Below are 20,345 nucleotides of genomic sequence, written 5' to 3' on the forward strand. Positions count from 1 at the left end.
AGGCTATAGAAATTATATTGAAAGAAAATTGATCGGAATTTGTGAAATTTCTCAAGAGATTTTAGGTCTCTCAGTCAGGATATAGAATACAGGAATGTATAAAGCAGCCTGCTGAGTGAGGCCAGAGGCCTATCTAGTCAAGCCTCCTTTCCTCACCATGCCTACTCACCTGTGATTCCTAGTATATTGCCTCCAACAGTGGTGGTTACATTTGTTAATCTGAATTTTCATAAACTCCAACATTTCTCGGATGAAGATAGGGATATCCTATTCCATGACAATGATAGCGATGATGATTTTATTATTTATACACCGCGAGCTTCCGACAAATATAAAAACATAATAAAGCATTAAACATTAAAAAACATCCCTCTACAGGACTGCCTTCAGATTTCTTCTAAAGGTTGCCTAGTTACTTATCTCCTTGGCTCAGGGGTTACATAACTCTATACCCTCCAATATTTCTCTGATGAAAATAGGGACTTCCAAAGGAAAAGCGGGACATTCTAGGATCAAATCAGAAACTGGGATGGCTTCTGTGAATCCGGGACTGTCCCTGGAAAATAGGGACATTTGGAGGGTCTGAACTTTTGCTAGTCTGAATGAGAAGCGTTCATTATTTCTGGTGGCACTTGTTTTCACACACATGCAAAAGCTGCATTCACAGGAGGCCAAACAAGTCACAGTTTCCAGAATTACAGTCGCCAATATTACCAGCCTTGATGCTTAACTAACTTTTATTGCAACTTATTCCTCTGAGGACTGTCTCTTTTACAGCAGTTACAGAGAGATAGTACCTATTCCTTTGACAAAGCAGAGCACCTAATCGTCCCTAGCAATCAAAGAATTTTGTAAATGTCACTGCACTTTGTCACAGCCACCCTGCTGCTGCTACAACAGTCACAAGTTCGCTTGAGTGCTAAAATTCTTTTGCCTGACCTCTGTCATTCCATACACAACTTCTATCAGAAACCGAAAGCTGCCACTCTTCCCTGCTTTAACCCCCAAAGTCCCACTTTTGTTTGTTTGTGTTAAAGACAGTAATTATATCAGATGAATCATCAGTGCAGTTTCAGGGAGCATGAAGCGGGTCTATTAAGGGTTGATTTGCAAGCTAGGCTGAACGGAGTCACTCAATTGCAAGTTTCATAGGCTTAATTACCAAGTGGTAAGACTATGGCAGGCATCCACCCATCTGTAGAGGTATGTTTGAAGTTCTTTGCTGCCTTACGTGTCCCACAAAGTGGTGTTGTGGAAGAGGAATGCAGAGGAACACAGCTCCAGGCTGTCGTTTTTCAGAGCAGGAACTGTGAGGTCATCTGCCAGGACCCTCTTTGCTCTGGTAAGTGAACGAGGCTTTTGAGTTTGGCAGATTAGCAGAAAGCAGGTCAAAGAATGAACAAACAGAAACAATAAAACACAGCCTGGGTACTACTTTCCTGGGTTCTATCTCCCGCTGCATGAACACACACTTCTCTCTGTGGCCGTGAAGTGGAAACTGGAGCCAAGTTGGAAACTATTTGCCAGGGACTGCAAATGTTCCCACCTCTAATTATAACTACAGTTGGTTTGTTTCTGAAAGTTTCCTACTGAGGTCTAAAGTGGTGAGCTTGCACCTTTCAACAGATTCTTGTCTCTACTTATGCTTTTAGCAAGTCCTGTCATAACACAAGGATTTTAAGCGGGCTGAAGAGGTGCACTGATGTTGTGCTGACCTCCTGTACCAAAGTAAAAAAAGGTATTGATTTTTTATTATTATTTGTTCTGCTCAGCCAGGGGTTGTTGAAATACTGCAACAAAATTGGAGGATATTTCAAGGCATTTGGAAGCAAGAAAGCATTGTAAATCTCACAAGAAGAGCCTGTTCTTGCAAGATTAGCAGATCCTTGGGTGGGTTGGGCGGGTAGAATCAAATACGAGTCAGCCCCCTGAATCTAATCAGAAACTTCAAAGCACAATCATGGCAGAATGACAGCTCTGGTGCAAAAGGGAGGTACAGACATCTCATATCCTTGGCACAGAGATGGAAGCATGTCTCTATCTCTTACATATCTCTGCTTCACCTTGAACAAACTGAGCAGGGTTACTTAAATCCACAGTGCTTTGAAATGGATATTGAAACGTTCCGTAAGAGCTTATACTTCCTTCACCCACCTTATGCTTCCTCAAGTACTGAAACCAAACACAGGGCAGCAAAACATGTATAGTGGGCCCTGGGGACATGAAACATCCCTGTCACCCATGTGACATACCCACCCTGCCTCCCCCATTTCTGACTTTGGCATGTTCCGCTTAGTGCCGTGCAGTTGTGGCTGGTGGTGCAGGTGCGGTTGATGGCTGGCCTGGCTTTCTAATGCCACTCACGGCTGCCAGTGACTGATAGGGGCAAAGTTACTGCTAAGGGCAGCGCAGTGCAGAAGCAGAAGCAGATCAGTTCTGCCATTGCACCTGCACTGTGCTTAACTCCCTGATACTTTGCTTCCTGCCTTCTCAGTAACTGGCAGCGGTTAGCCTGCTCTGCAATGCAGCTCCTCCTGTGTCGCTCCATTGACCAACATCTGTCTTCCAGTTCCCACCCACACCACAAATAGTGGCTCATAGTCTGGAGTCATCCAGTCCCGAAGCAACTTTGCCATCCCATCTGATTGTGAGAACCAGGCCTGCGCTGCACTTCTGTGCTGTTAGAGAGAAGGAATAGTCAAGCGCCACCAGTGGTATTTATAAGCCATCTGATTTATAAGCCCATTATCTGAGGCAAGAGCACTTCTGCTCACTAGAGATCACATCAATGAAGAAATCAGATTTACAAATCCATGTGGTTCGCATGCAATTAGTGCTTTTCAGTCCGGGGGTTTCCCCCTTTTAGCCAAAACTCTCCTCTCTAAACATTGGTGATGGCTTCATCATTACACTCTAGGATGGCCATTTTGTTCTTTGGAAGGGCTCTGGTGCCATGAAGAGCTGCACGACTGCAAAAGATCAGCAGGTGATGCTTTCCCCTCCATTGCATGCCCTGGACCTGTGGAACGTCTGCCTGCCATGTCGCAAAGGCAAATGAAGCCTGTCGGAGAAAAGATGGCAACCCCATTGCACTGACACTTGAGCACTTTCAGACTCAGGAAATTACTGAAATATAGTTTTGTGGGTTCCCACCTTCCTGTGCAAATAAAGCCTGCAACCTTTGTGCTTTCTTTAGAACACCGACTTTGCTGAAGTAATTAATCATTCACAGTGTTTTTGCTTCAAGCCTGCCTAAGGCACCTTGTCTCTCTGTGGGGCTTTCTTTGAGCCCCCAAGCCTCCCTCTGGAGCAGAGTACACAGGCATTCTCCTGTGTACCGAATGGTAATCAGCAGCTTATGCTTTCAAACAGGGGAGATGTCTTCATTGATTTCAGCCCTTCTTCCTTTCTCAGGTCGGCTGACCTTAACATGCACACTTCTTCTTTCTTAATGATCTAGTTCTGCTGGAGGTCGATAAATATTTTGACGCCCACTGCAATTGCTTCGGGAATGACACTGTAGCACAGTCGCTACATTTCAAAACCTCAGTTGCTGCTCCATGCATTGAAATTACTCACAGAAGCTTCCAAGGCGTCGCCAGCTGTTTATGTGAAATGGAACTGATTTCCTATGTGACAGATTATCTGCCTTATATCTGTTTACCTTCTATTTCAGAAGATACTGCATGACACAGCTGGTTTCCTTGTCAAAAACTGCAGATTTGCAGTGTGGTTTATTATGCATTTGTTTGTGAGGGAAGGTTATAGCTTCTTCCTGCCCCTCGGGTAAATGGAGTATCCCACTAAAGGGATCCACGGAAGATGCTTCTGTCTGGATTCCCAGGCACTATCCAGAGAGGGAACTCCCTCACTTCTGGATGACCCCAAATTAAGTACTTCCGGCAGGTAGACCAGAAGGAGTGTGGTCTACCCAATGCCTATGCCAAACCTCTTACATCTGTAGTCAATAAAGTTGTGGCCTGATTTCACCCAAAATAAGAACTTCTTGTGTCTCATTATTTATTGTTTAAGATGGGGACACCTGGGCACGCAACATAGACAGACCATTGGTCTACCCTGGCTGTTGGGTTTCCGACAGAGAGTCTTCCTAACTTATCCTGCAAGGACCAAGGATTGAGCCTGAGGCTTTCTCCATGTCAATCAGATGATCTACTGCTGACATACAGTGCTTCTGATCAGCAGTGGTTGTCAGGGCAGCGTTACTCACCATACAAGGTGTCAGGGAGCTCAGTGCAGTGCAGGCTCAGTGGCAGAACCAATCTGATGCCCCTAAACCTGCAACTGCACCTGCCAAACTCCCTGCTGTCCTGCCTCTCCACCTCTCAGCACCAGGCAGCAACACACACCATTAGGAAGCCAGGTTACCCTGTCTACCATACCCTGTCTCCTATGACACCTAGATATGAAGAAAGAAGGCACACAAGCAAGCAATCATAGTTCCAAGAAAGCCTGCACCTAGTAGCCAGAAAAGCACCTCTTCAGCACCTTCATGTATATATTTCATAGCCTGGCCCCAAAAAGAACCAACCTACCCCTCCCTCTCTCTGCTTCTCTGCTGCTCAGATGCCAACTGTTTAACATTTTCATTACATCTCCCATCCTCTCGGTAGAGGTGGTTCCAGGTACCTTCCAGAATGGGTTTTGTGGGGTCAGGAACTAGTCTCATTAAAATTATATGCCTCATAATCACACCAGAAGGAAATGATGTTTCATTGCCAGGCAAGGAGTGCAGGTTAGCTCCTATCTTCATATTCCTATTATTTATTTCATTCAGGGCTTCTTATTTTTCAGCCAAACAAACCGGAACTCAGTCCCAACACCTCTCAGTGGGCTCCATTGCCACGAGGGAGGTGTTCATGGTGAGTTCCAGCACCGCTTCTTCTAGAAAAATAGCACTGATTGCATTTATATCCCATTTTCCCCTCCAAGGAGCTCAAGGTGGCATATATGGTTTCCATCTTCTCATATTATCCTTACAATAACCTGTGAGGTAGGCTAGGTTGAGAGACAGTGTCTGTCCCGAGGTCACCCAGTGAACGTCCTGGCTGAGTAGGGACTAGAACTCTGGTTTCCCAGGTTTTTAGTTTCCCAGGTTTTGAAGGGACGCAGGTGGCGCTGTGGGTTAAAGCCTCAGCGCCTAGGACTTGCCGATCGAAAGGTCGGCGGTTCGAATCCCTGCGGCGGGGTGCGCTCCCGCTGCTCGGTCCCAGCGCCTGCCAACCTAGCAGTTCGAAAGCACCTCCGGGTGCAAGTAGATAAATAGGGACCGCTTACCAGCGGGAAGGTAAACGGCGTTTCCGTGTGCGGCTCTGGCTCGCCAGAGCAGCGATGTCACGCTGGCCACGTGACCCGGAAGTGTCTCCGGACAGCACTGGCCCCTGGCCTCTTAAGTGAGATGGGTGCACAACCCCAGAGTCTGTCAAGACTGGCCCGTACGGGCAGGGGTACCTTTACCTTTACCTTTACTACACCACACTGACAGTATTGCATCTTCTTCCTCCCTTAAGGTAAGGTCCTTGGCTTGGAGAAGTTCAAGAACAGGTTAGAAAGGGAAGAGTTAGGAGACAGAATACAATGTACATTTTGATCCCACATCAGTTTGAAAGGGGCTGGAGCTGATGCTGGATGGGACCATATGCATGAGCAACGGGGAAGTCCACATAAAACATTTCCCACATTTGAAGTCATGCACCTTCCCTACACCTGATCTGCCATCAGTGGCCTATCTGTTGACCCTAGAGAGAGCCTTGGCCCATCAGGGAAACACAGTGCATGGAAATATGAAAGCTGATCAGAATTACCACTATTCAAATCATCAGCTGGCTGCTCCCTGGAAGCAAAATCTCAGAGATATTTTCCTGCTTATAAAGCTCATTATTTCTCACAACTACTCTCCTTAATAGCTCCATCCGTGAGTCATTAGGCAGCCAGAGAGAAAGAATATAAATGCATTCATAAAAAAAATAAATGACAACATACTGCAAGAATGCAAGAATGGCATTCACCAACACAGTTTAAGACAAGATCTATGTTTTGTTTTTTTCTAATGTAGCTGGTTGGCCTCTGCTCCCTTGGTTGTTCCTACATGATGAAGGGTTGGTTAAGGCATTTACTTGAGCAGCTACAGTACATTATTTTCTGTGATGGAGGAGAAAGCATGTCCCTTCTCCTCTACCAAAAAGATAATGGGAGAAATTCAATATTTATACTTGCCAGACAGAAGGTTCTCCCCTCATGCACTGTTCTGAGGGTTCTCCTGACCCACTCAGAGATGATTTGGGGGGTTCAGGGCAAATAGAGGAGCAAAGCCCCATTGCAGTGGCAGGACTTGTTATGCTGGCTTCTTCTAGAGCAACTATTTAGTTGAATCTGGCTCAATGTTGTGAATTACCATATGTGAGCCTTGGATCTGGACAACAGATTGCGTTGATGCTAAATCAGTGTCAAAACACTCCATCTACAGAGCCATGAAGAAAATCTCTTTATAGTATGAGGTTTGTTTGTTTGTTTATTGCTGTTGGTGAGATCTGACATCCATTTTCAGAGAGTTATCATGGTGTAACTAGAATGCAAAAATCTGGATGTGAAGTTGAGGAACCCAGGTTGAATTTTTTGCTTAACTTTGAAATTCACTAGGTAGCTTGGGATAGGATGCCAGCCTTCAACCAAACGTAGCTCACAGGGGATGTTATGTGGATAAAACGGGATGATCCCAAGCAGGCCACACTCATGCCATTTGAAGGGATAATGAGAAGCAGAAGGACATTAGAGCCTTGTTAGATCAGACCAGTGACCCATTCAGTCCAGTGTCCTGTTCTTACAGTAGCCAACCAGAAACCTTTGGGAAGCACCAAGAAAAATAATTAGATGGTACCCATATCAGTGATTTTTTTTTGTCCCTAGCCCACTCTACTAGCATTCAAGCAGCATCGACCAAACAATTTGCTATAATGATTGTGGACCTTTATAAACAAATCAGCTATTTTGACCAGGCTGACTCAACCAGGATTATCCCAGAGTTTATTCCCTGAGGTTAATGTTACTTAATATTTTGTTCCTCTACTGAAAGCACTTCCTTCCTGGACGTCATCAACTATTGTAGTTAGAATTGCCTTGAGGGCTCTGGTTCCATCAAGAAGCAGATGCACTTTTTCCATTACAAATGCTGATGCAATGCCTAGCTGGGGTCAGGACTACATTTGACATAATTGCCCAAGGCAGATTTTCATCTCTGAAAGCTGCCAGACCCCATAAGGATCAGGCATAAGCCAAGATCAAAACAAGCTTATCAACTAATCTCCTTCACTTTCATTTAAAAAGTGTACACTTTGGCATCTGGGTCAACAACTTCTGGTCTCTTGTATTCACTGCATGTAGGAATTCGGGAATGGTTCCAACAACATCCAACATCTCCCAAAAGGCTGACTAACAGCGCTGTTGATTTCCTACCAGGGCAGCCCAAGCAGCTGTATTGGGGGAGCACCCATGTTTCTGAGGTCATTACAGTTTGGGGTGACCATCTGTCCTACTTTAGACAGTTCTCTGTTTGAAATAGTGTCTGGTTGAAATCAATTAGAAAGACAAAAAAAAAAAAGTGTTAAAAGGGAGAGCAGGTACCTTGAAGCTGTCCATCAAAAGTTAGCACCTGGGCAGCATATTGACATCATACAAGTCATCTGGGCACAGTTTTCCTTGCTATGATGAGATGTATTTATTTTTCAGTAATAATCATTATTTTTAAATTTGTGTCTTTATGTACAGAATAGGCACATTTTACCAAAATCTACATCTTATTTCCTGTCCCCATTTTGGGAGATGCAGAAGTAGCCCCTCTAGTAGATTTCCATCTAAGGGCAAAATACTATCCCTTGATCTGCTGGGATGAGCAAGTTGGGATGTGGTTGGTTCCTGGATCAGCTGCCTTATGCCAGTCTCAGCCAAAGATATGCTGACATGCTGTAATTCCCCCATCATGGCTCAGCTGTGACCCAGCTGGCTGAGCCGAGCCAGTAGAACATACACCAGGATAAGCCCTGGACACCTGGAAGGGAGGGCGCAGGACTGGAAGGGTAGGAGAGGGCTTACTCTGGATCCTAACTCTGTTCAGCTCAGACATGTGACCCAGGATTCTGTGGGCGGAGTCACATGCTTTAAATGTGTGCTGGGTGTGCTTTAAATGTATGGTGTGGATCTGCTGGAGCAATGAAAAATATATAAAATGCCCACGCAGTGTCAACAGCTGGAGTCAGGGACAGGTCAGCAATAAAACACCTGGAGTCAGTGAAGTTAACTCTTTATTCAAAGGACCCAGAACAATGCAGGCCTAGTGATCACAGCAACTCTTCCCAGTAAGCCTTGCCCCAATGAGGCAGTTGTGAGGACTGAAGGTCCCTGCCTTTCCAGAACTCTCTAAGGTTCCTCTCCTGGTTCCTTCCCCAGCAGCCTAAGCCTTTATCATCTTGTCTCTCTTTGCCCTCTTCATTCTTCTTTGTGTTATGGAAGATCAGAGGGGAGGGAAGTTGGTCACAACAGGGGGCTTGATCCCCTGGCTTCTTCACCAGCGTGCCCCCACTCTACTTCTTGACCCCCTTCTGCTTCTGCCTCTGATTCTAGACTGCTCTCTGCCCCAGCCTCTTCCTGCTCACTAAGCCCTGTTACCTCTTCAGCTTCTCCTCCTCCCAATCTGCTCTCTTCTCCCTTTGATCACTCATTGTCATCCCACCACCAATCCCCTGGCTCTGAACCTTCTTCCCTTGGGAGGTTCCCTAGCTGGTGCCTCCTGCCATTCCTCCAACATACTAAGAACAAGTCCTACCCATCACACTTACTGATGTGTAGCACATGCAGCCCTGATCTCACCACCATATATCACCCCAGCACTGTCGAGATAAGTTGTAGTGACTGCAGTGCCAGGAGGATAGCTCTGTTGCTCTTGTCCACCATGTGGACCACTATTGGAGAAGGAGGAATCTATGACTATCACTTTTCTGCTAGCAGGATCCTCAACGGGTTCAAATACATTTTTGTGAATGGAAAGGGGTGCTTTAGTTTCAGACCCAAGTCAGTATCTTTCTGTTAGTCATGTTGCTTTCACTGAAATGGATGCAGAAACTCTCATTGTACCAAACAGTTGGTAAAACATTTTGTAAACTTTTGCGATAACTCGGGGGTTCAGTTCCATGACCTTATCCTTATTGGGTGATTTGACAGAATTAACTTAGAATGTGTAGATCCAATAAACAATATCAACACTTAGCCCAATAAAGGACCTACTCAGTTTTATGCCTTGAGCATCAGGTTGTAAAATATAACAAACTTGTTATATATTCAGTTTTAAATATGTTTGTTAAATGTTTCTAACCAGCATAATTGCAATGGAACCTGCAGGCAAAGATAGCAAATAAAACTGTCCAACTTTTTATTTTTAAAATTGCTCATTAAATTTTATTTTTTTTATGAGCATCTTTTTAAAAAGACATTCTGAGTTGCAAATGCTAAAGCGCATAGCCTTCACTGCACAAAATTATTCCGCCCCCTTGATTCAATTGGCAACAATAGCCAGGGTTGCTTATATGCACTGATTCTGTGAGAGTGGAGGAAAAAACACATAATTTGGCTTTGAAAACATAATTCCCATGGCCACTTCCCTTATGTATAGGAAGCTGGTAAAACTTAATAATAGCTGAACTTAAGCTGATGTAAATTAACCCTGTTATAAACTTTGTTCAGCAAGGGAGCTACTATAGGCTGAGCTCACTGAAGCCTGGAAGAGAGAAGACAAGCTTTCAGAATAATTTGATTTGAACCACCCTTTTTGCCAGGTTTTGCTGGGTTACCAGGTCATATGACTGAGCTGAGCAGAGTTTGGATGTAGCATAAGTCTCCCCACTCCATCCATTCTTGAAACTGCCATCCCCCCATTTTTCAGAGTTTACACCAGTAAGATCTGCCAATCTCAGCTCAGGTGGCTGAGCCAGGATTCATGCCATCACATCTCTCATTGAGCAAGGATGAGGGGATTATGTTGGTGTAGTCTGTCTGTGCCAGGAACCAGTCAGCTGAGCCCAGTGGTGTAGCATGGGTTGACGGCACCCAGGGCCACACAGAAGGGGGAGAGGGAGGAAAACGGATGGAGGACACATGCACATTCAACTACCTAACAGTGTCTGCGTCGCCCAGGATATCACAGAAAAGAAGAGTCCTTCTGTTGTCTGGAGGTCACTTCCTGGTTCCCATAGAGAAGCCGTTTTCAATGGATTCCAGCAATGGAAGCACACAGCTGTATTGAGGCAGCACCAGGTGTTGAAATTCTGCAGCCTCTAACAATTCTGCACCTGGGGCAACCACCCCTGTGCTCCCCCCACGCTATACCACTGGCTGAGCCCGTGATCCACTAGATCCTAGTTTGTTCATCCCAGTGGCTCTTGGGTTTGGCTTGTCCCAAGGTTTGTGGTTTTAGGGCTAAGTTGGAATATCCCCTTCAATTCACCATCCTATTTGCAGGCAGCAAAAATGAAGAGAAGCTCTGCTTCTATCACAAACAGCAGCAGCATAAAGAGAGAATCAGATCACCCTGGCTTGTCACTTTGGGGAAAAGGCCAGAGCTCACTGCTAGAATGTTTCCTTTGCACGCAGAGGGTCCTTACTACAACCCAAGTATGGCAGGCAGGGAAAGATCCCTGTCTGATACCCTGGAGAGTTGTTGTGTCAGTATAGATGATTCTGTGCTAATAATTATTATAATTATGAATCCATATTCATAATGACTTGACATGTCCAATGAGGTGCATTGCAGTCATGGAAGGCTCCTTGTTCTAATGAGGCCTTTCCTCAGTGGAACTGAAGGCTGGTTTGCTGATTCATACATTCCACTGCTCCTCCGAAATTTATACTGGAGGGCTGGGTGATCCTTTCAAGCAGTATGAGAAGTGACATGGAGGGCAGCAGAGGGAGGAGGAAATCCATAAAATTTGCCTCCCTTCCCATCCTGCTGATGGAAGGTTCTGAGGGATCAAAGAGCTTTCCATCAGTGTAAGAGGCACAATTGCATACACTTAAGAACACGTTATAATACATAACTTTGGATGTCTTGACAGAAGAAAAGCACTTTTAAAAGTTGCAGCGAAGAAATCTAGCTTAGCAACAGAGAAGTTGAGGGGAACTGAAAGCAAATGCTGCAGCTGAAAAGACAATTATTAATAACTTTAAAAAAAGACTCAATTTTAAGAAAACATTTCATGGGTTTTCTTAAATATAAAAAGCAGCATTTACATATATAAATGAAGACATTAAAAAATGGGGAAGACACCAGTGACCCAAAAAATTAATACAAGTAGAAAGACATTTCGTATGACGGTGATGTTGAATTGTTGAAAGAGAAATTCAGAGAAATTCATTCGGTGGTTTGTCACCCAGCTGTAAGAGAAGTACAGATATGAAGCCTGAAACCAAAAGGTCATTTTCCATTAACCGAAGCAAAGACTGAGTGCTATATACCTAACTGTGAGAGAAAAATAAATGAGAAGTGTGGAACTACAGGAGCAAAATTGGAAGAATTATAGTGAGAAGGGGGAACGGAAACACCAAAACATGATTAAATAAACAAAACGCTGTTGGATTAGCATAGCACCCAACATAAACCTTTGGCTTATATTCACTTCATTTTATCTTTACTTGAGTTTAATACTGTCCTACATGATCTGAATATGACTCAAACAGATTTATGAAGAGGCTGAGAGAATACACCACAAATGAAGGTTGGTGTGAACAATTACTCCCCACTCCCCCCAAAGATCTAAGCAGAAAGTTTACAAATGGGCAATCCGAACCCAAGATCCACTGAGCTGAGCGAGTTAGGATTTGGCAGATCTATGGCTCAGCTGATCAGTTCGCAGCACAGCCAGGCTATGCCAGTGTAAGTTGCTCAACCTGGCTCAGCCAGGGCTCACACTATGAAAAACGGATAAGCCCCGAAAAATGGGTGTTCTGGAGAGGCAGGGCAGGGGGACTTACACTGGATCTTAACTCCATTTAGCTCAGTCATGTGACTTGGCAACTCAGTGTCAATTATACTTGCAAAAAGAGGGGTTTGTTTTCCCTCTGCCAGACTTCGGCTGGCTCAGATGGCAGTAACCCCACACCTGAAATGAGTTTGGAATAGAGTTAATTTGCACCCGCTGAATTTAAGACTGCATTAAGTTCCACCATCTTCCTTTGCTTAGAATTGCTCTGCCTTTGTTTACCGCAATGCAGGTGAAAGTAATCAACAAGTGTGGGGTTCACCTTTGCATTTGTACAGCTCTGCTGTGGTGGCAACGAGACCAAAGGAGCCCTTTCCAACTAAACTTATGAGGGATAGGTAGCCTACGTTTGTATATGGTGCCTTTGTATTTCGTGATGGCACACCCTCCTTTACCTGAAGAAGTGTGGAATCTGTGGCTGTTTGGATGTTGCTGGACTCTAAACTCCAAATATCCATGACCATTAGTCTTGCTGGCTTGAGCTCTCACCAGCTCTGCTACTCTGCATATCTTAAGCTCTCTTCTCCCACTCAAGTGACACCTTCTTCATGCAACTTTCTTTTCCTTACTGTGGTTTCCTTAATGCTACAGAAAAATATTGGCTCTGAACTCAGAGAGTCTAATAAGTGCAAAGGGCTTGCTAAGAGGTTTTTAACTCTTGGGCCTCTATTGCTCTATATTCCCATCAATTTCCCATATGTGTACAAAAAATTTTCTGTGTTTCAATGGTCTGTGTTTTGGGGGTATACAATACTCGTTGAATTTAGTCATTATAGCATTATATTCACTTTTCTTATTCTGCAGAAAGGAATTGTATATCTCCTGTACTTATTCCTAACAACATGCAGCAAAATTGATAGTTTATCTGGTTTTTCTTCAGTCTCTATGGCACCCTATGGATAAAGTTCAAATCTTTGCCTGAATTTTCTGTATGCTGGATGACAGTTGCAAACATTCTGTTATTACCATTCTCCTGCTACCTCCTGCAACCAGGTCTCAATGTTTGTGTGGGTCTCTTCTTGTCCACAGTATTCAGTTGCCCCTAGTTCTTCTTCAAACATCTGTTTGCTCTTTACATCTGACGCCATGGGGTTCACCCCCATAAAGGTCAAGTAAAATAAGTTAATATAATGGTTTATTGCCAATCAGTTATAGGTAGGACAACATTTGTTGGGGCTCCTCTCTAAGTTATCTCTTAACTTCCCTTCCTATGTCCCTTGTAAGGAAGTGTCTCTCAATTACAACACTCATTGCAATATTGTAAAGAGGGACAGCTAGAACATATGACATATGCAAGGCACACGTGGATGGCTCCCATATTATGTAATAACTATGGGCATTGCTGTGATTATTCATCATCTGGGAGCCAGCAAAGGAGAGAAAATGCTTTAGGAGATCATCTCTTGCAGATGGAGTTGTAAGCATGGGATGACAGATTCTATGCAATATTTCTTTCTGTCAAACCAACAATCGCAAATGCTCCCTTCCCAACAAATAAGATTGTGTTAAAAAGGTAAAGGGACCCCTGAGCATTAGGTCCAGTCGTGACCAACTCTGGGGTTGCGGCGCTCATCTCGCTTTATTGGCCGAGGGAGCCAGCGTACATGTGGCCAGCAGGACTAAGCTGCTTCTGGCGAACCAGAGCAGCGCACGGAAACGCCGTTTACCTTCGCACCGGAGCAGTACCTATTTATCTACTTGCACTTTGACGTCCTTTTGAACTGCTAGGTGGGCAGGAGCAGGGACCAAGCAATGGGAGCTCACCCTGTTGCAGGGATTTGAACCGCCAACCTTCTGATCAGCAAGTCCTAGGCTCTGTGGTTTAACCCACAGCGTCAATCAGCAAATCAAATCTCTAATTCAGGAGTGGACAACCTTTGGCCCTCCACATGCTCTTAGGCCACAACTCCCATCATTCCTGGTGAGGATGACTGGAGAGGAGGGGAGCTGGCCACAGGCTCCCTACCCCTTTTCTAATTCTGCTCCTAAGAGATGCAAAATGAAGATGGGCTGGAGTCTGAGTGATGCTCCTGCCAAGAGTAAAGAAATCAATTACACTCCTGAACACAGAGCAAACTTTCATGTTCAAGCAGAGTATATTATAGCTGCCATTCAAGATCCAACGACAGATTTGTCCCCAAAATTACAACTAATGACAAACAGCATGAATGCAGTCACATACCCAGTCAATAGACTGCATCATTACAGGTTGCCCTGCTCTGTCAAGTATTGATTACCTTGTGAGACATAACCAGGTAGCAAGAATTATCCATTGTAAATTGGCCAAGAATAGCAGTTTTAAACTCAAACGTCTTTAACGTAGAATATCCAAACTCATTTGGATAAGTGATTTATTATACACTCCTTCCTGGGGCAAATGAACGATTATGACAAGCCAATAAATTGCAAGGCGCTGGCCTTGTTCTCTCTAGGTCTTTTGCTGCTGCTGTTGTTTTTTTAAGACACAAAAACACACAGCAGTTCTACTGGGCGACAGACAAAAGCCAAAATTGAAAAATAAATTCAGTGAAAGCCAATGTGGTATATAGTGGACTAGGATCTGGAGACCAGGGTTCAAATCCCCACCCAGCCATGCAGCTCATTACCAGTCATAGTGGCTCAGCCTAACCTACCTCTCACAGGATTGATGTTAGCACAACATGGTGAGAACCATGTATGCCAGCTTGAACTTCTTGGAGGAAAGATGGGTTATAGTTTTATGGGTTATTTTATTTTGACAAAATAATCATCATAAATAAATAAGAATAAAAATGTGCACCCCACCACCAAGACCATTCCATTGTAACTACCCAACCTCCCAAAACTTCAACACCTCTTCAGATGGTTTGACCCCTTTCCATTTTAACAGTGCAAATTCTACAAACACCCTCCGTATCTCCTCAAAACCATTTCCCCTGCATATTCCCCATCTTACCTTAATGACACATGTTAATTTATCATTAATAGTTATATCCCACACCTCTTTATACCATTCTTCCATTTTATATTCTGCTTGCTTGTTTTATATTGTCATACTGTTTTAATGTTGTTAGCCGCCCTGAGCCCGGCTTCGGCTGGGGAGGGCGGGATATAAATAAAATTTATTATTATTATTATTATTACTTCCTAACTATCATAATTCGTGCAGCTGTCAATAAATTTGTGAGCAAGTCCTGTGAACCTTCCACCCCATCATAAATTGATAATAATGAGGCCTCTGGACTTTTGGTCAGCTTTAACCCAGTGATTTCTGTTATCTCTTTAAACACCCTTTACAATAAAATAAAATAAAATAAAATAAAATAAAATAAAATAAAATAAAATAAAATAAAATAAAATAAAATAAAATAAAATAAAATAAAAATGTACATATGGGAGGTTTTTTTAAGGAAAGCAATGTAAATTCAATACAGCTGTCACAAACCAAAAGAACCAAGAATGTACTCAAGTGTACATTGTTATTGTACTGTCTGCTGAACCCTGATTCAGGCTTCACACAAATGCTGGTAATGTAATAATTATATTAAACAGGGGAGCACACTAGGGCTGTACATGGGATTTGGATGAATCCCAAATGGAGGCAGGATGCCTCTGAGGAACCTTGGGTTCATTTGAGGTGAGGGAGAATCTCTATAGAGCTGAGTTACCCAGTGCTGGGCCACCTGAAGTGATTATAATAATAATAATAATCGGTGGGACCGATTCGGATGGTCCGCCCCCGCCACTTAATGGATCCAAATGGTTTCCAGAGAGTGGTAGGGGATGCTTTATCCCATGTTGATGGCCTTTCAGCTGATTCCCTGGTGGCCCGCTGGAATGTGGAGTTAACCAGGGCTATTGACTGTTTGGCTCCGAAGCGCCCTCTCCGATTGCATGGAGCCCGGAGAGCCCCATGGTTTTCCACGGATCTGAGGGCAATGAAACAATCGTTGAGACGGCTAGAGTGCCGGTGGCGGATAACTCATTCTGAAGCTGACCGGACACAGGTTAGAGCTCAATGTCGAGCCTACCAAGTGGCGGTAGTGACGGCGAAGAAGACTTTCTTCACCGCCTCTATTGCATCTGCAGAAAACAGCAGCAGGAGACTTTTTCAGGTGGTCCGCAATTTAGCGGAACCACCTGCTACATCGGGGCCCAGTACGGGCCACATGATCTCCTGCAATGATTTTGCAAAGTTTTTTGCAGATAAAGTCGCTCAGATTCGGGAAGAGGTAGACGCCACTGTGGGAGCAAGGCCGGGGCGGGAGAGTGCTAGAGTCCTGTCTAGTCAAATTACATGGGATCAATTCCAATCTGTTACCTCCGAGGATGTGGACAGGCTGCTTGGACGAGTGAAACCAACCACCTGTCTCCTTGATCCTTGCCCATCCTGGCTTATAAAAGCTAGCCGGGAAGGACTGGGCGATGGGCTTCGTGGGGTGGTGAATGCTTCCCTCCGTGAGGGAGCCTTCCCAGACCCACTGAAAGAGGCGGTTATCAAACCACTTCTTAAAAAAACATCTTTAGATGCGGCCACGATGGCCAACTATCGCCCAGTCTCAAATCTTCCATTCTTGGGCAAGGTGATTGAGCAAGTGGTTGCTGAACAATTCCAGGCACGCCTGGAAGAAGCGGACCATTTGGATCCCTTCCAGTCGGGATTCAGGCCTCATCATGGGACTGAAACTGCCTTGGTCGCACTGGTTGATGATCTCCGGCGGGCTAGGGACAAAGGTGAGAGCTGTTTCCTAGTTCTCCTGGATCTTTCAGCGGCGTTTGATACCATCGACCATAACATCCTTCTGGACCGTCTTGAGGGGCTGGGAGCTGGGGGCACTGTTATACAGTGGTTCTGCTCCTTCCTCCTGGGCCGTGTTCAGAAAGTGGTGGTGGGGGATGAGTGTTCAGACCCCTGGGCTCTCACTTGTGGGGTGCCTCAGGGTTCTGTCCTCTCCCCCATGCTTTTCAACATCTACATGCAGCCGCTGGGAGCGATCAGGGGGTTTGGGCTGGGTGTTCATCAGTATGCGGATGATACCCAGCTCTACCTCTCTTTCAAATCAGAACCAGTGAAGGCGGTGACGGTCCTGTGTGAGTGTCTGGAGGCGGTTGGAGGATGGATGGCGGCTAACAGATTGAGATTGAATCCTGACAAGACAGAAGTACTGTTTCTGGGGGACAGGAGGCGGGCAGGTGTGGAGGACTCCCTGGTCCTGAATGGGGTACCTGTGCCCCTGAAGGACCAGGTGCGCAGCCTGGGAGTCATTTTGGACTCACAGCTGTCCATGGAGGCACAGGTTAAATCCGTGTCCAGGGCAGCTGTGTACCAGCTCCATCTGGTACGCAGGCTGAGACCCTATCTGCCTGTGGACTGCCTCGCCAGAGTGGTGCATGCTCTGGTTATCTCCCGCTTGGACTACTGCAATGCACTCTACGTGGGGCTACCTTTGAAGGTGACCCGGAAACTACAACTAATCCAGAACGCAGCAGCCAGACTGGTGACAGGGAGCGGCCGCCGAGACCATATAACACCGGTCTTGAAAGACCTACATTGGCTCCCAGTACGTTTCCGAGCACAATTCAAAGTGTTGGTGCTGACCTTTAAAGCCCTAAACGGCCTCGGTCTAGTATACCTGAAGGAGCGTCTCCACCCCCATCATTCTACCCGGACACTGAGGTCCAGCACCGAGGGCTTTCTGGCGGTTCCCTCACTGCGAGAAGCCAAGTTACAGGGAACCAGGCAGAGGGCCTTCTCAGTAGTGGCGCCCTCCCTGTGGAATGCCCTCCCACCAGATGTCAAAGAGAACAACAACTACCAGACTTTTAGAAGACATCTGAAGGCAGCCCTGTTTAGGGATGCTTTTAATGTTTGATGTATCATAGTATTTTAATATTCTTTTGGAAGCCGCCCAGAGTGGCTGGGGAGGCCCAGCCAGATGGGCGGGGTATAAATAAAAAATTATTATTATTATTATTATTATTATTATTATTAGGCGGGAGAGGGGAGCTGCTGTGTGACTGACATGTCTAGTTTATAATCAGAGGTAATGATTTTAGCAGCAGTCTCCAATGCTTTGGAGAGGGAGCAGCTTTGCAAGAGTGAAAATGTCTCTAAGCTTAAGAAAGATTACAGGATGTAGAGGGGAGATGGTAGAGGGACATCTTCATTTTAACTGACAGGTTAATCTTGAAATCGGATGGAACGACTTTGCATAGAAAGTAAATCACTTTGAATTCCCCACCCCACCAAACACACACAAAAAAAATAATTCAAAGATAGTTATCACAAAAAATGCCAGACTATTTGTTTGCAATTTGGCACTGTGTGTGTGTGTGTTTTGTTTCTAAACCCAGGGCTGCCGTTTTCATGTCTGAAGTTTTGAAACTAATTGCTCACAAAATATTAGAAGAGATTAAGCAATTCCTTAAAACAAACAAACAAACAAACAAACAAACAAACAAACAAAACACCACCTACCACCCAATTTCAATGGCTGCCCTTGTAGGAAAACCACAACAGCAATCCTTCTGAAATTTGGCAGGAAAATTTCATTCACTTCTTTCCAAAGTTCAATGAAAGTTATAGCATTAAAAATAAAATAAAAACTCAATAGTAAGTGGTGGAGGGAGAAATGAAGCTGACCTGAACAGACCCCAAGTTGGTCTGAACTGAATTTTGTGATTGGTGCACATGCCAGCAGGGTTCTTAATACAGGCCTTTTCCCGACATCTCTTCCTAGGGGAGAAAGCAGAATTAAACGTAACATGTGCACCAGTCTCACTTTTCTACATAATAAATATGGAGGGCTAGAAAGGTAGACAGTACATTTCCTGAGGCCACTCATGGAGCTCCATAAGCAAACTGGAATTTTGACTCAAGTCTTCATGTCAAAACCGGCTCAACCATTGAAACTGGAAAAGAACCTTATATGTTCTGATTGTGAGTTGTAGAGTTCAGCATCTCAGCATCAAAAAAGGACTCTCTCTCCCAACAGAAGTGTCCAAAATCTTGAGAATGTTGTAAAGAACAGTGATGGGCCTCACTCAGCACTAGATTTAAGGCTGTTTGGGACGTACACCCACACAGATCACAGAGATGAAGGGATGCAAAATTGAGAAGATCTATAATTGAGAAGATCCATTTCGGGGCACCAAATTTTGGCCTCGCACTGGGCGCCATAATATGAAAGATTAACCAAATCCATGCCTGCCTCACTAGGTCCATCTATTCTGTTTCTTCTGTAATGAATCTGTTTAATACAATTCCCATCATCCTGGGCCATTGGCCATTCTGGCTGGCACTGATGGGAGCTGTAGTTCAGCAGCATCTGTAGGCCTACCAGATAGTTTACTGGGTACTGTTTAGTGTCCTTCCATCCACTGAATGTTTCCACTACCTGTACACCTTTTGTGAAGAAAACAAATGCCAAAATCACACTGCAGTTATTTTTGCCACCTGTAAATCGTTGAAAAAGAATGTTCTAAGAAACATTTTTATAGCAAGGTAGTTGAATTGTGCACAGTTTTCCCAGTGATTGAATGTGTTTCTGACTTAGGCATGGCTTGCAACCATTTCTTTCTCTAACTGTTGATTTATAATATGAGGTCATAATATATTTTTCATCCACATCTTCTGTTCTGTTTCGCTGAGTGAAGTTTTCTTTTCTTTAATCCTTTTTTTTAAAAAAACTTTTCCACAACAGCTTTCAATTCACTTCTGTGCTACCCAGTGTAAGATGTGGCTGCTGGATTGTGGGTTGAATTCAGATGTGTGTATTTCGTTCAGTCTTCTAATACTGTAAATAATATTTATCTTGTGAAGTCTCTCTGAGACTTTTGCGCAAAGTGACTGACTAATAACAATAAGAAAAAGAATAGTCTGGACATCTAATTCATGGTTCTAATTGAGGATCGGTTACAATTTTCCAGAGAAAATAATGAAAAAAGTCCTAAAACAATTTAAGCCAGTGTAAGTGGCTGGAAGAGGGACGCAGGTGGCGCTGTGGGTTAAAGCCTCAGCGCCTAGGACTTGCCGATCGAAAGGTCGGCGGTTCGAATCCCTGCGGCGGGGTGCGCTCCCGCTGCTCGGTCCCAGCGCCTGCCAACCTAGCAGTTCGAAAGCACCTCCGGGTGCAAGTAGATAAATAGGGACCGCTTACCAGCGGGAAGGTAAACGGCGTTTCCGTGTGCGGCTCTGGCTCGCCAGAGCAGCGATGTCACGCTGGCCACGTGACCCAGAAGTGTCTCCGGACAGCGCTGGCCCCTGGCCTCTTAAGTGAGATGGGCGCACAACCCCAGAGTCTGTCAAGACTGGCCCGTACGGGC

The 20,345-nt window shown here is 44.7% G+C and overlaps 1 long non-coding RNA gene across 1 annotated transcript in view; it reads left to right on the forward strand.

Annotated features, from left to right (window-relative positions):
• Nucleotides 1–1,251: 1,251 nt before the first annotated feature.
• The window catches only part of LOC307212991, a 74,767-nt gene continuing 55,673 nt past the window's right edge, over nt 1,252–20,345 (forward strand). Inside the window, exons 1-2 of the long non-coding RNA XR_013837333.1 lie at nt 1,252–1,342; nt 1,653–1,738. This is a non-coding gene — a long non-coding RNA (uncharacterized lncRNA). The remainder of the gene's footprint in view (nt 1,343–1,652; nt 1,739–20,345) is intronic.

Source organism: Podarcis cretensis, assembly GCF_951804945.1.
Source record: "Podarcis cretensis genome assembly, chromosome: 3".
Lineage (NCBI taxonomy): Eukaryota > Metazoa > Chordata > Lepidosauria > Squamata > Lacertidae > Podarcis > Podarcis cretensis.